This window comes from Narcine bancroftii, chromosome 7, assembly GCF_036971445.1.
Source record: "Narcine bancroftii isolate sNarBan1 chromosome 7, sNarBan1.hap1, whole genome shotgun sequence".
Lineage (NCBI taxonomy): Eukaryota > Metazoa > Chordata > Chondrichthyes > Torpediniformes > Narcinidae > Narcine > Narcine bancroftii.
In genome coordinates this window covers 47,144,564-47,156,905 of record NC_091475.1, presented here as the reverse complement: position 1 = coordinate 47,156,905, position 12,342 = coordinate 47,144,564, and the positions used below count along the sequence as shown (strand labels likewise).

General features: G+C 39.7%; 1 long non-coding RNA gene across 3 annotated transcripts in view; it reads right to left on the bottom strand.

Moving 5' to 3' along the window:
• Nucleotides 1–321: 321 nt before the first annotated feature.
• The window catches only part of LOC138738864 (uncharacterized), a 61,366-nt gene continuing 49,345 nt past the window's right edge, over nucleotides 322–12,342 (bottom strand). For 2 of the 3 annotated variants that reach the window (XR_011341824.1, XR_011341823.1), the window contains 2 exons: nucleotides 5,808–5,884; nucleotides 322–1,933 (listed from right to left, as the gene is read on the bottom strand). This is a non-coding gene — a long non-coding RNA (uncharacterized lncRNA). The remainder of the gene's footprint in view (nucleotides 1,934–5,807; nucleotides 5,885–12,342) is intronic. The other variant, XR_011341826.1, reaches the window with a different exon arrangement.

The following is a 12,342-nucleotide window of genomic DNA, read 5'->3' as shown; positions in this document are numbered from 1 at the left end:
AATTATTGTAACATTTTCATTTGTGCATCCAACTCAGGAAGCATTTTCCTGCTGTTCCATTATCTGTGGAGCAGTACCCCTGCAGTGCATTCAGAAGTGGAGAGTGTTTTTTATTTTACCCTTTATTGTCAAAGTCTCACTTAATTAAATTGTTTGAAACTGAAGTTGCCTCCGCTAAATATTTCTGATTTCTTGATGGAGAGAAAGATGTGGTGAGCACATTCAACAATTCACTCTCCATAACCCCCACCAACAACGGGGTTGCAAACATGCTGAGTAACAAGTGATTCCATCAACAGCAAGGAATTGGTATTAGTCTGTTTCTTTATTGTGATTCTTCATTCTTTTTAAAATAACTTTTATTGAGTTTAACATATAAGCATAAATACAGAATTGACAATTACATAATTATTGTGTCAGGTCACTCATCTGAGTGCTACCGGTACCATGTAATCCAGTATTTCCTGTCGCATGGTCAGGTGGTAGGTGACTAAACCGGTTCCCCCACCAAGCTTGCCTGTTGTGGAGGGTGGCTAGACACCCTGCAAGATGAAAACCAAGACCTGTCAAAGGGCAGGTGAACCCTCTTGTAGGGTCAATGACCATCTAGCAAACACGTGCTATGAAGTGTGGAAAGGGCATCCCTTGCATCAAAGCTTGATCTGGTCTTTCACTGCAACCCCTAGCTTTATTGGACCTCTCCATGCCACTGGATTTGAGAGAGGATGTCGAGAGAGTGGGTCTGGACCTGTCCAACCCCTACTCATCTAAATCCATTCAAGCACACGATGTTCCTTTCTGAGGAGTGGGGTATCCTATCAAACCCCACAAATGGACTAAAAGGAGCATCATCGTCCTATGGGATGGATCACCAGAAGAAGAAGAATTTATTTGTAATCGAATAAGCACGCACAAAAAAGTAGATTAAACGACATCAATAATTGCTTAATGTTACCTGAAAAACATTTAATTGAAATGATTTATTCGACCATGTTAAACACATTTGTTGAAATAAGTGGTATAAAATAAAAACCTAAAAACTAAAAATAAATCTGATCTATCCACTCCCCCTAATCAAGGTTACCTTATAAATTAATACAAAAAAAATCAATAATGTGGAACCACTGGTGACCCCCAGAGAACAGGAAATGGAACCACTGGAACATGCAATGATTAAAAAAAAATTCTAAGAATGGGCCCAACAATTTCAAAATTTGAAATTTTCTATCTTTAATATTATATCTAATTTTCTATAAATTTAAATAGGACATTACATCATACATATGAGTAGGGGGTGAGTTGACTTTTCATTTCAGGAAAATCGCTTGTCTGGCTATTAAAAGCCAAAACTTTTTCCTGAATTGCTGACATTAAGTTTATCTGAATCACAAGAAAAACTAAACAAGGCAATTAACAGGCAAGGTTCCAAATTAATCTTAACACTCACTGATAAAATTTGGAAAACATTCTCATATAATGAATCGATATCTGCATAAAAATTAGTGAATTTAAGTTTGGACACGCGTTCTGTGCACCACCTTAAATTGTAATAAGCAGTGTCTTGCACAAAACATGGAATCATTAATCAAGCTGAGAGTAGGGATCAATCTTCATCTGAAAATGTTAAATTCAAATTCTCAATTGCACTTGATCCCAGCCATTGGGACTGAATTTAAATCCAATAAATTATAAAAATACATGATGTTAATCCACCATAAAAATAAAACCATAAATTAAAAGATGAATCAAGAATATTAGTGTCGGAAATTTGCAGAAAATCCAAAATGTTAGACTGAACATGATTTTTCAAGGCTGTATAGGAAAAGGCAAAAAGTATAAATACTAGTATCTGAATGTCTCACTGCTCTGGGAGAATTGAGCACATTAATCCATTTGAATGCTTACGTAATTAATCTTTCTTCAATTTTCTCCTCTGAAATAACAGAAGGCACAAAAGTAATTTCCTGGTTAAAAAATACAATGGCAGCTTAATACAGCAAAGATGTTTTACCAATTATGCCTTTTTGAAGAAATATGTTTTCCATTTTAAGGTCTAAAGTGATTTTAACTTGGAATCTTTCAGAACTCTTTAGAAAATGCATCTTGCTCAACTCACGATTTATTAAACCTATCTAAGAATGTTGTACACACTTCACACCCTTCCCTCTTTAAGCACCTCAGACAGTACCAGAAGGAAGACAAAAGTCATGGCCACACTCCCCACCATCAACATTCTTCAAAACCCCCAAAAAAAACTAATTCAGGCCTGCAAGGATGTCAAGGGCAAGGAAAACAGATTTTGCTACTACATTCGGAGCGACAAGTGACACAACCACCAGAGTGGTCAAAGAAGTTTCTAAACCAATGAGCAATCATGTGCCAATCACTGAAAAGCTGCAGAAATCAGATCACCTAATCTCTGATCTGAAATATAATAAGCGGGTGGATCTGAAGAAGCTACAGGTCAAGGAATTGAAGGAGATCCTGGATGAGTGGAGCGAGTCTTGTCAAGCGTGTGCAAGAAAATCAGACTTCATCCAGATAATTACTGACCTGGTGCTGAAGTACACCCCCCTGCTGCCAGATCATGGAGTGAGCTCTAGTGAAGTTCTTGCCCAACTCTTATCATTGTATCTTTTCCATGGGTTTTTCTCTGTTTTGTATTTATTAATAAAAAAGGAACTCTAATGCAAAAAAAAAATACGTGAGATATTTGGAGTGCTGTGGATTTGCTGTACAACCGTGTGCAAAACATTTGGCATAATGATTAGCGTAACACCTTTACAGTGACAGCGATCAGGACCAGGGTTCGAATTCCACACTGTAAGGAATTTCTCTGGGGGGTATGGTTTCCTCCCACCGCTTGAAACTTACATAGGTCATTTGGGTAAAATTGAGCAGCATGGACTCATGTACTGAAATGGCCTGTTACTGTGCTGTATATCTGAATTTTTTTTAAAATCCAGCTCATTCTCTTGATCATTGATCTCCCTTGGCTGCATTAAAATTCACCTCTGCTCATACTACTGATCAGCTCTACTAGAGCGAGGTTTGGTCATATGAATTGCTTTGTTTCCATATCTGAAGTTGTAGACTAGTGCAACAGAGTAGTGATGCACAAATTGCAGTGCAACAAGTTGCTTTGTAATTGGTACCCAAACCCAAGGATTGACTGATAATTTCCACCAATGGATGCTGAGTTCTTCCAGCAATTGATTTTTTGTTTAAGATTCCAACATCTGCAGTTTATGTTTTTAATTATCCTCTAATAACATTGAATGAATCAGAAAATTCATTCCTTATGTGAAAATTTGTTCCTTTAGTTTCCTGTTTCCTTAATCCCTACTTTCCATCCTGCAAGGATATTCTAGCAATTTATGTTCCAAATCCTCTTCAATATGTTAACCATTGTAATGTAAGAACTTCTGAAGAATACAACTAATCCATGTTCTCCCTCACCTCCCCAATAGTATTTCTTTTGTATCTGTTTGCACAATGAATCGGATGAGAATTCACCTTTAAGCCTCGCGCCCCCACCCCCATCCTGTCATGGTCTGGAGTCTTTATTGGCAAGCTGTCAAATTAGTGAGACCTTGGCTGTCTGCTAGTATCTCCAACCTATTTGTTTTGAATGCAATTTTACCATCTTTTAAATGCAACAAATCAAAGTTAAATCTCATTGAGATAAGAGCTGATTATTTACAAAAATGACCCCCCCCCATCATTAATTCTGATTTTTCTCTTGAACCATATTATTTTTTGCTTTATCTTGCAATCCCTTTGGTGAAGCAAACTGCGAGCTGACCGGCTTCTCCTTAATTAAAACGGTTTCTGCAGCTGCATCAAGCAACCTCCTGCGTACATGGTCGTGGCCCACAACCAAAAATAACAGGTTAGAATCTTAAGTAAATGAGACCTGCAGCTGACTCTTAACAAGCCCCATTAATTGCACTTAATAATGCAGTGCAACACAGCAGGAGACAATCTGAGGAAATGTGTGTCATTCCAACTGTGTACCTATTTATTAATAACATGCTTGCTTCCTGACCCATTAAGGGGCCATTATCATCCAGTGACAGTTTGGAAAGTCTATCAATGGAAGTGTGGTCAATGACAATTTAGAAAGTTGATGTCATCATAGCCATGCTACCAATCCCATTAGTAAGATCAAACAGTGCTCGCTAATGTATCAGCTGGATGATGTTGCCAAACCTTGCATTTATTTTGTGAGCGGTTAAACATCTAATCCCTACATGTGTTTTCAAAGGTTATAAAATTTAAATTTGGGGGTGATAAGTGTTTTAGTAAGTGTTGTAGATTACATGAGTGGAGTTATTTAGTGCCAATATGTGGTTTTTTGTGCTGGTCAGGTACAAGTGTGTGTGTGATTTCATGGAAGTTTGATGCTTTGTTGGTGGCTTTAACCATATGTGGTTGGATAGAATTAGGAACATTTTTTGAGTTAGATTTCAAAAAAATCCAGTTTTCTTTCTACTAGTTAATATTTCAGTGATAAGACCAAAACTGAAATTGAATTTTTATCAAAAGGAATTTGTGAAAATTGCATTAACAGTTGCAAAAAAATGTATAGCTGTGACATGGAAATCAGATTCGCGTTTAGGTATGGAAAAACGGCATGTGGAAATACATAGTTGTATTCCTCTTGAGAAGATTACATATAATTTAAGGAATAAATATGATACTTTTGAAAAATTTGGTGCTCATATATTGTATATTGTAAGTATAAATTTATAAAGGGTTTTCCTTAAACGTCATGAAACCTCATTAATACCTTGGAATAAATACCAGAATGATTCCAGGAATGAGAAGGTTGACATATGAGGAACACTTAGCGGCTCTTGGACTCTGTTCATTAGAATATAGAATAAGAGGGGATCTCATAGAAACATTTCAAATAATGAATGGATTGGATAGAGTAGATGCAAATAAGATGGTTCTCCTGCTGGGGAAACATTCCAAGACAAGAGGGCACAGTCTTAGAATTAAAAAGTACCAATTTACAACAGAGATGAGGAGAAATTTATTTCGCCAGAGGGTAGTGGATTTGTGGAGTTTGTGACCACATACACTGTGGAGGCTGGATCATTGGGGAAATTTAAAGGGGAAATTGATAGGTATCTAATTAGTCAGAGTACCATGGGATATGGGGACAAGACTGGAACCTGGAACTAGATGCAAGAACGGTTTAACTCAGGGAGGTTTCATGGAGAAGACTTGATGGACCAAAAGGCCTGCTTCTGTTCCTTTTTTTTGTGATCTTGTCAATACTGACAAGGCTACAGTTGAGTGAATGGTAATAATACTTTGGTAACCAGGTTTGCTTCTTTCTTCTAACTACAATTTCTTTCTTTTTTTTTTAATTGTGTTGGGGGGGGGGGGGGAGGTTTGGTGGTGTTTTTGGGGGTATATAGTACATAGAGTATAGTGATTTGATATGGTTAAATGAGTATTACCTTTTGTATCTTGATATTAATACATATATGGAAACTTAAATAAAATATTTTAAAAAACCTTTTGTGGAATCTAATCACCGTTTTGTTGTAGAGAAGTGTATGCATTGCTTGTGTGTTTTGGACCACCCTGAATGCCACGTACAGTTCATGAGTGAAGGCTGTGTGTTTATTTATGATCACTGTGTACAGAAATTAGATTTATGAATCGGAGTCAGAAAATATTGTAGAATCGAGAGCAGAAAAATGCTGGAGGAACTTGATGGATCAGGCAGTATCTAAGGAGGGAATTGAATGATCAATATTTCCTGCAAGAGCCATAGGCTCATCCCTTACCTGTGATTTGGACACGGGTGCCTGTGGTATCCTGGGCACATGTGGGCTTCTTCCTGTGGCCGTGCATGCATGGTTATCTGATAAGAAAGGAAGTGGAAAGAAACTGGATAACAGGAGCGTTCCCCTACCCAATCTGGTCCCATTTACCAATCACCCATATACTCAACATTCTGGATTCCCCATCGCCTCCACCCACTGGCCCCATTTGCCCATCATCCCTTCCTTCTCTGATTCCACTCAACACCTGCCCTTCTTATCTTATTTCACGATCATCAGCCCTTTGTTGCCTCCATCACCTCGACCATTATCTCTACCCTTCACTTTCCCACCTGGTCCCGTCGACCCATCAATATTCCCTCATCACTTGCCAGCTCCTACTTTACCCCTCCCCTTCACCTCTTGCATTTGCGCCATGTCCTGATGCAGGGTTCACCCTCCCTTTCCCACCACTGATGCTACATAATGTGGCGCTCATATTGTCCAAATAGTAGGACTCAGTCCAGCCCATTCTTAGCACCACACTCTTCTCTATTTACATTATGTCATGTGTCGTTAGCTTCTGGGGATGCAGAATTCTATTCCTTTTGTCAGCACACAGGCTACAGTTTCTTTCTGGACAAAGTTTGAATGAGATGACTGAATACATTGGCATGCAGAATCCAACCAGCATGGCAGAGCTATGGATTAATAGCCAATCTGTCCCATACGGATCAAGGAGCTGGCATGCGAGACTGACTTCAGATGATGGAATTGAGAACGTGATACTGTTTACTGCACAACATGAGGCTCGGCTTTTGTTGCAGCTTTTTTTCAGGTCATAGGGATGTTGCCAACAGCCAACTTCATTACAAAGGCATTTCATCAACAATGAAATGTCACTTCCTTGTACCCATCTCAACACTGACATGGTTTAAGGAAGCAGACTTACTGATTGAAATTGCACTGAATGCTGCTTTCCATCCACTAGTTAAAAGGCTCATATAATATTCCTGCATGAGCAAAATGCTCTCAAAGTTCCTCTCATGTTTACTGAAATAATTTTGCGAAAAAAGTTGAAGAAAGTTAACCACAATGATCCAATCTTGAGAAGTTCTCAATTGCCAATCAAATTCAATTGGACAAACAAAAAATTGCTGTAAGAACTCAGAGCGTCAGACAGCATCCATGGTTAAAAATGGTAATACCAACCACATCCTCCTCTTCCACTTTCCACTCTTATCCCCTTTTTACAGGGATGTTTCTGACATAACCTTGAGGAACAGCAGATCGCATTCCTCATGGACAGTCTTAACATTTATGGTATGAACATTGATTTCCACCCCCCCCTCCCATTTTAGCTAACCCTGGCCCCTTCTGGTTCCATTGTTTCCACATCTTCCTTTCCTACTCCTGCACTTACTGTAATGCCCTCTCTAACTTCATCTTCCCTCTTCCCAGTGGTCTCCTTATATGCCTGTTTCTCCAACTTTCACATCTTTGTCCAACACCCTCTCACCTCGGGCCCTTCCCCCAGCTTCTATTTCCCTTTATGTACTTTTACCTTTTTCTCTTAGTCTTGATAAGATGAAAAGGTGAGATTTGGTGAAAAAGGTGCAAAGATAAATAGTCTCTTGAATGGAAACATTGACTGACCAATTCTACCCTTGGATCCTCTCTGACCCACTGTGTTCCAACACCAGTTCTTTGCTGGGGATTTCAGCCATTTGTGTGTATTTTTTTCTGGAATTCAATCGAGTCATTTTTGGCAGATCACATCTGTGTTACTAAACACAAGGATTTAAATAAGCTTGTCAACCTGCTAACAATTGGATTCAATGATATCCTAGCCCACTCGACTGGCAATTAAGAAGTTCACAATATTAATTCATTGTGGTCAATTTTTTGAACTGGTTAAGACTTTTTGAACAAGTTCCACAACATGCTGTTTTTAGTTTGTCATACGTTTGATGGAATATTTTATGCAGAAGTTTCTTGAGCCCAACTTTGAACTGATCTCCTCCAAAGATTGTAAAAACAATTTCCAAATAGCTGAATTCACAAGATCATAGGAAATAGGAGTAGAAGTAGGCCCATCAGATTTTCTCAACAATCTTTCATGAGCTGATCCATCCTCCCACTCAGCCCCACTCCCTGACTTTCTCCTCATGACCCTCAATGCCCTGTCTAATCAAGTACTTGTCAATCTTTGCCTTAAATACACCCAACGACCTTGCTTCCACAGCTGCTTGTGGCAACAAGTTCCACAAATTCTGCCATTAATACCTCCAGCATACCCCTCAAATCCTAACGCCATCACGTCAATATCATACAAATGAGAATGCTAATTTTAAGCAAGAAGTTGAAGCAAAGGGGGACGTGGTTAGTGTAGCAGTTAGCATGCCGATATTTTAGCATTGTATGTTCTCCCCATATCTGCACGGGTTTCCTCTGGGTACTCTGGTTTCCTCCCACCCTCTAAAATGCACAGGATTCCCGATTAATTGGGGATATTTGGGTGGCACGGATTTGTGGGCGTGAACAGCCTGTTACTGAAATCTATGGATTGAGGTATCTGACATGGGGAATTTACAATCTCTCCAATCTTGGAGCATCAAAACAGAATTGAGACTCCTGAAAAGTGTTCCTCTGTCCACTTGTAAAGTTACATTGCAGGCAAGGTTGACCAAGTCATACTTTCTAAACTCACTGAGCCATCCTGTAGCTTGGAGGGTTTGGAAGAGGAAATGGAACTGGGAGGAGAGCAGCAAACCACAGAAGAGAGAAGCCCTGAATATCACAGTTTGTGATCTTGTTCTCTGTGCTTGGATCGCACACAATGGAGCTCAGCAGGGTTTGTAATAGATATGCCTGGCTCACCATAGGGAAAAGTTAGAGCAGCCTGCCACACGAAATTGATCGAAAACCCACAACCAGTTGAGGAACTTGACCAAAAATTAAAGCTGGTTTGCCCTTGAATCTGTCTGGGAATTTTGAAATCAAATCCGTCATGCACAATACTTTGCAAAATTGAAGAGGCCCTCATGAGATGTTATCAACATTGATAATTTATTTTTAATACAGTCTCCAGTGCACTTTAAATCCCCTTACATTTATGCTCATTAATTGAATTTATTCCTGACATCTCCTCATAATTCCTCTAAGTATAAGGGGAGTTGCATAAATCAACCAGCTGACTTTATAATATACCCAGCAAAAGAATTAATTTGATGAAGATCGCTACTTCATTTTATTTTGGCTGTTTTAGAAATGACACAATGTGGTTAATCTCTTATTTCTTCTGAGCTATGCACAGTACAATTTGAAGGACAATTTATCTGAAATTATACAGCAAGATGATTGAACACAGAATCTGGCAGAAAAGTAATAACAAATTGTTAATTTGGATGGTGGAATGAATTTAAAAAACAAGATTCAAGAAACAACAGATGCTGAAATCTGGAGGGGGGGGTGGACAATCTACTGAAGGAACTCAGCTGATCAAGGAGAATCTGAAAAAAAAATGGTTGATGTTGCGGGTTGGAATCCTGTAACAAGTCTTGATGAAGGGTTCCATTCCAAAATAAGGATGATTCTTTACCTCCTCCTGATGTTGCTTGACCCACTGAGTTCCTCTAGCAGATTGTTAATTGTTTAAATAGCCTGATCTGAATATTTTCAGCATTGTGTTTTATTTTAATACTTTATTTTTGAATTCTCATACATGTAGTATATAAACATTTATTTACATCCATCATTTTTGTACAAATTGACCCTGACTACAGAAAGGTTACACCTCCTCCCCTTAAAGCTAAAACCCTCCCTAACCCCAACTCCAAAATATAAATCAATCATTACTTCTTTTTTCTTTGGCTTGGCTTCGCGGACGAAGATTTATGGAGGGGGTAAAAAGTCCACGTCAGCTGCAGGCTCGTTTGTGGCTGACCAGTCCGATGCGGGACAGGCAGACACGATTGCAGCGGTTGCAAGGGAAAATTGGTTGGTTGGGGTTGGGTGTTGGGTTTTTCCTCCTTTGCCTTTTGTCAGTGAGGTGGGCTCTGCGGTCTTCTTCAAAGGAGGCTGCTGCCCGCCAAACTGTGAGGCGCCAAGATGCACGGTTTGAGGCGTTATCAGCCCACTGGCGGTGGTCAATGTGGCAGGCACCAAGAGATTTCTTTAGGCAGTCCTTGTACCTTTTCTTTGGTGCACCTCTGTCACGGTGGCCAGTGGAGAGCTCGCCATATAATACGATCTTGGGAAGGCGATGGTCCTCCATTCTGGAGACGTGACCCATCCAGCGCAGCTGGATCTTCAGCAGCGTGGACTCGATGCTGTCGACCTCTGCCATCTCGAGTACCTCGACGTTAGGGGTGTGAGCGCTCCAATGGATGTTGAGGATGGAGCGGAGACAACGCTGGTGGAAGCGTTCTAGGAGCCGTAGGTGGTGCCGGTAGAGGACCCATGATTCGGAGCCGAACAGGAGTGTTACTTACACATGTTAATATTATACAATAACCTATTGAAGAAAAAAGAAAGGAAGAAAAAGACTACTGGATTGTACTAGGAACCAATGAACATGGAACATCAAGTAGTTATCTACATGATCTGGTGAGACAAAACTAACCCTCAATACCCAACTTGTGTATATATAATATGAAACATGTTTGTAAAAATGTATTGTACTTATTTCTCAAATTGGAAGTAATTTTTTTCCAATGGAATAGACTTTTGAATTTCCATATGTAATCTTTAGATGTTATACAAATGGCCTCCAATTTTGTAATGGGCTCATTAAGAAAGGTGCTAAGTTTTAAATGCAGTCTCAATTTTTTTTTGTTTCTTTTCTGGATTTCAGCACTATTTCCCATTTCCTGGGAGTTTTAATCTGTCCCCAGCTGCTCTGATCCATTTAAAATTCTTGCTCCCCAGCAAAGAAAATTTCAGGCCTTGGCCTGTCATCAGAAATATGATACTGATGTTTGTAAGGCAATTACTCATGAGGCTGACATATCCCATAAACTAGTGTCCCCCTCCCTATCATCCACTCTTTCTACAACTTCATTTTCTGTCTCTATTATCCATTTTGCATTTGATTTCTGTCTCTTTTTTTTGCTGCAATTCCATCTCCAATCCTGAAATGCACTGCCTCCCATTTCCCTTCTTTGAACAGTGGCTGTTAAGATTTTCCAAACTCTTGATGGCAGTAAGGTAACTCATACACTGCTAGTGCAATAACACTGGACAACAGATTTTGATTCCTGAATACTTTTCAGTGCATTTTATGGATTTTGGGCTGCTGATCACCTTAAAATGTTCCTTTCAGGTACTGATATTTAGATATTTAAGTTTACAACAGGATATATATCAGTTGGGAAAGTGGACCAGATTAACAAATGGAATATAACTCTGATAAGTATGAGGTGTTGTATTTTGACAAGTCAAAAAAGGATAGGACTTGCACAGTAAATTCAGGGACTGGAGAGTGTTGTAAAACGGATTCAGAGCTACGAGTGCATTGTTCCTTGAAAGTTAAGGTACACAAGGTGGAAGAAGGATTTTGACACACTTGCCTTCTTTGGTGGGGTATTGAGTACAAAACTTGGGATCTCATGATTTAACTGTGCAAGATGTTGGTGAATACAGAGTGCAGTGTTGCTTGCCCAATCAGGAAGGACATCCAGAAATTGTAAATGGTGCAGACCAGGGTGCAGTGCTAATTTTTTAGGTGCTGGAGCTCACCAAAAGTGGCAACAATGAGGTCCTGGAGCCCCCCAATGAGGTGCTGGGGCAGCACTCCTGTGAGCTCCAGCAGCATTGCACCCCTGGAGCAGACTGAATTCTGGGGCGTAGGATTAAGGTAAGAGGGACTGAGAGAAAACCTTTTCACACAGAGGGTGGTCCATATCTGGAATGGGCTGGCAGAGAAAATTGTAGATCCTGCTCAACATTGAAATTCAAAAGACATTTGGACAGATTTATGGATGGGCAGAGTTTAAAAGGATATGGAGTAAATGCAGGCAAATGGGAGTAGCCCAGAATTCCATCCTTGGTCAGCGTGGATGAGTTGGACCAAGGGACCTGTACTGAGGTGTACAAGAGAAAAATTACAGATGTTTGGAAGGGCTGGAAAATGCACAAATGCCAAGAATGCAGAAAGTTGCAAAAATTGGCAGAGGAAAGCAAGTCGGTCATGGCCTCTGACCTGCCTGTCCATCAAAGACCTATGTGAGGTGCTGCATCAAGAAGGCAGTTAACATCATAAAGGACCACCATCGCCAATGCCTTGCTCTCTTCTCACCATTACCTTCTGGTAAACAGTACAGAGAGCCTGAAATTCAGCACCTCTAGATTCAATAATGGTTTATTTCCAACTGTTTTCAGACTTTCAACACTACTACAAGAACTCTGAAGATCTGTCTCTACCACTGAAAGAACATATTTTTGTACTCACGACCAACTGTGCCTATATATTATTTATTTTCTTTTCCCTTTCATATTTATCTTGTTTTCTCTTTGTGGCGCTGTTGGTACATTTTATGAAGGTAAGAAGTTGCAGCAA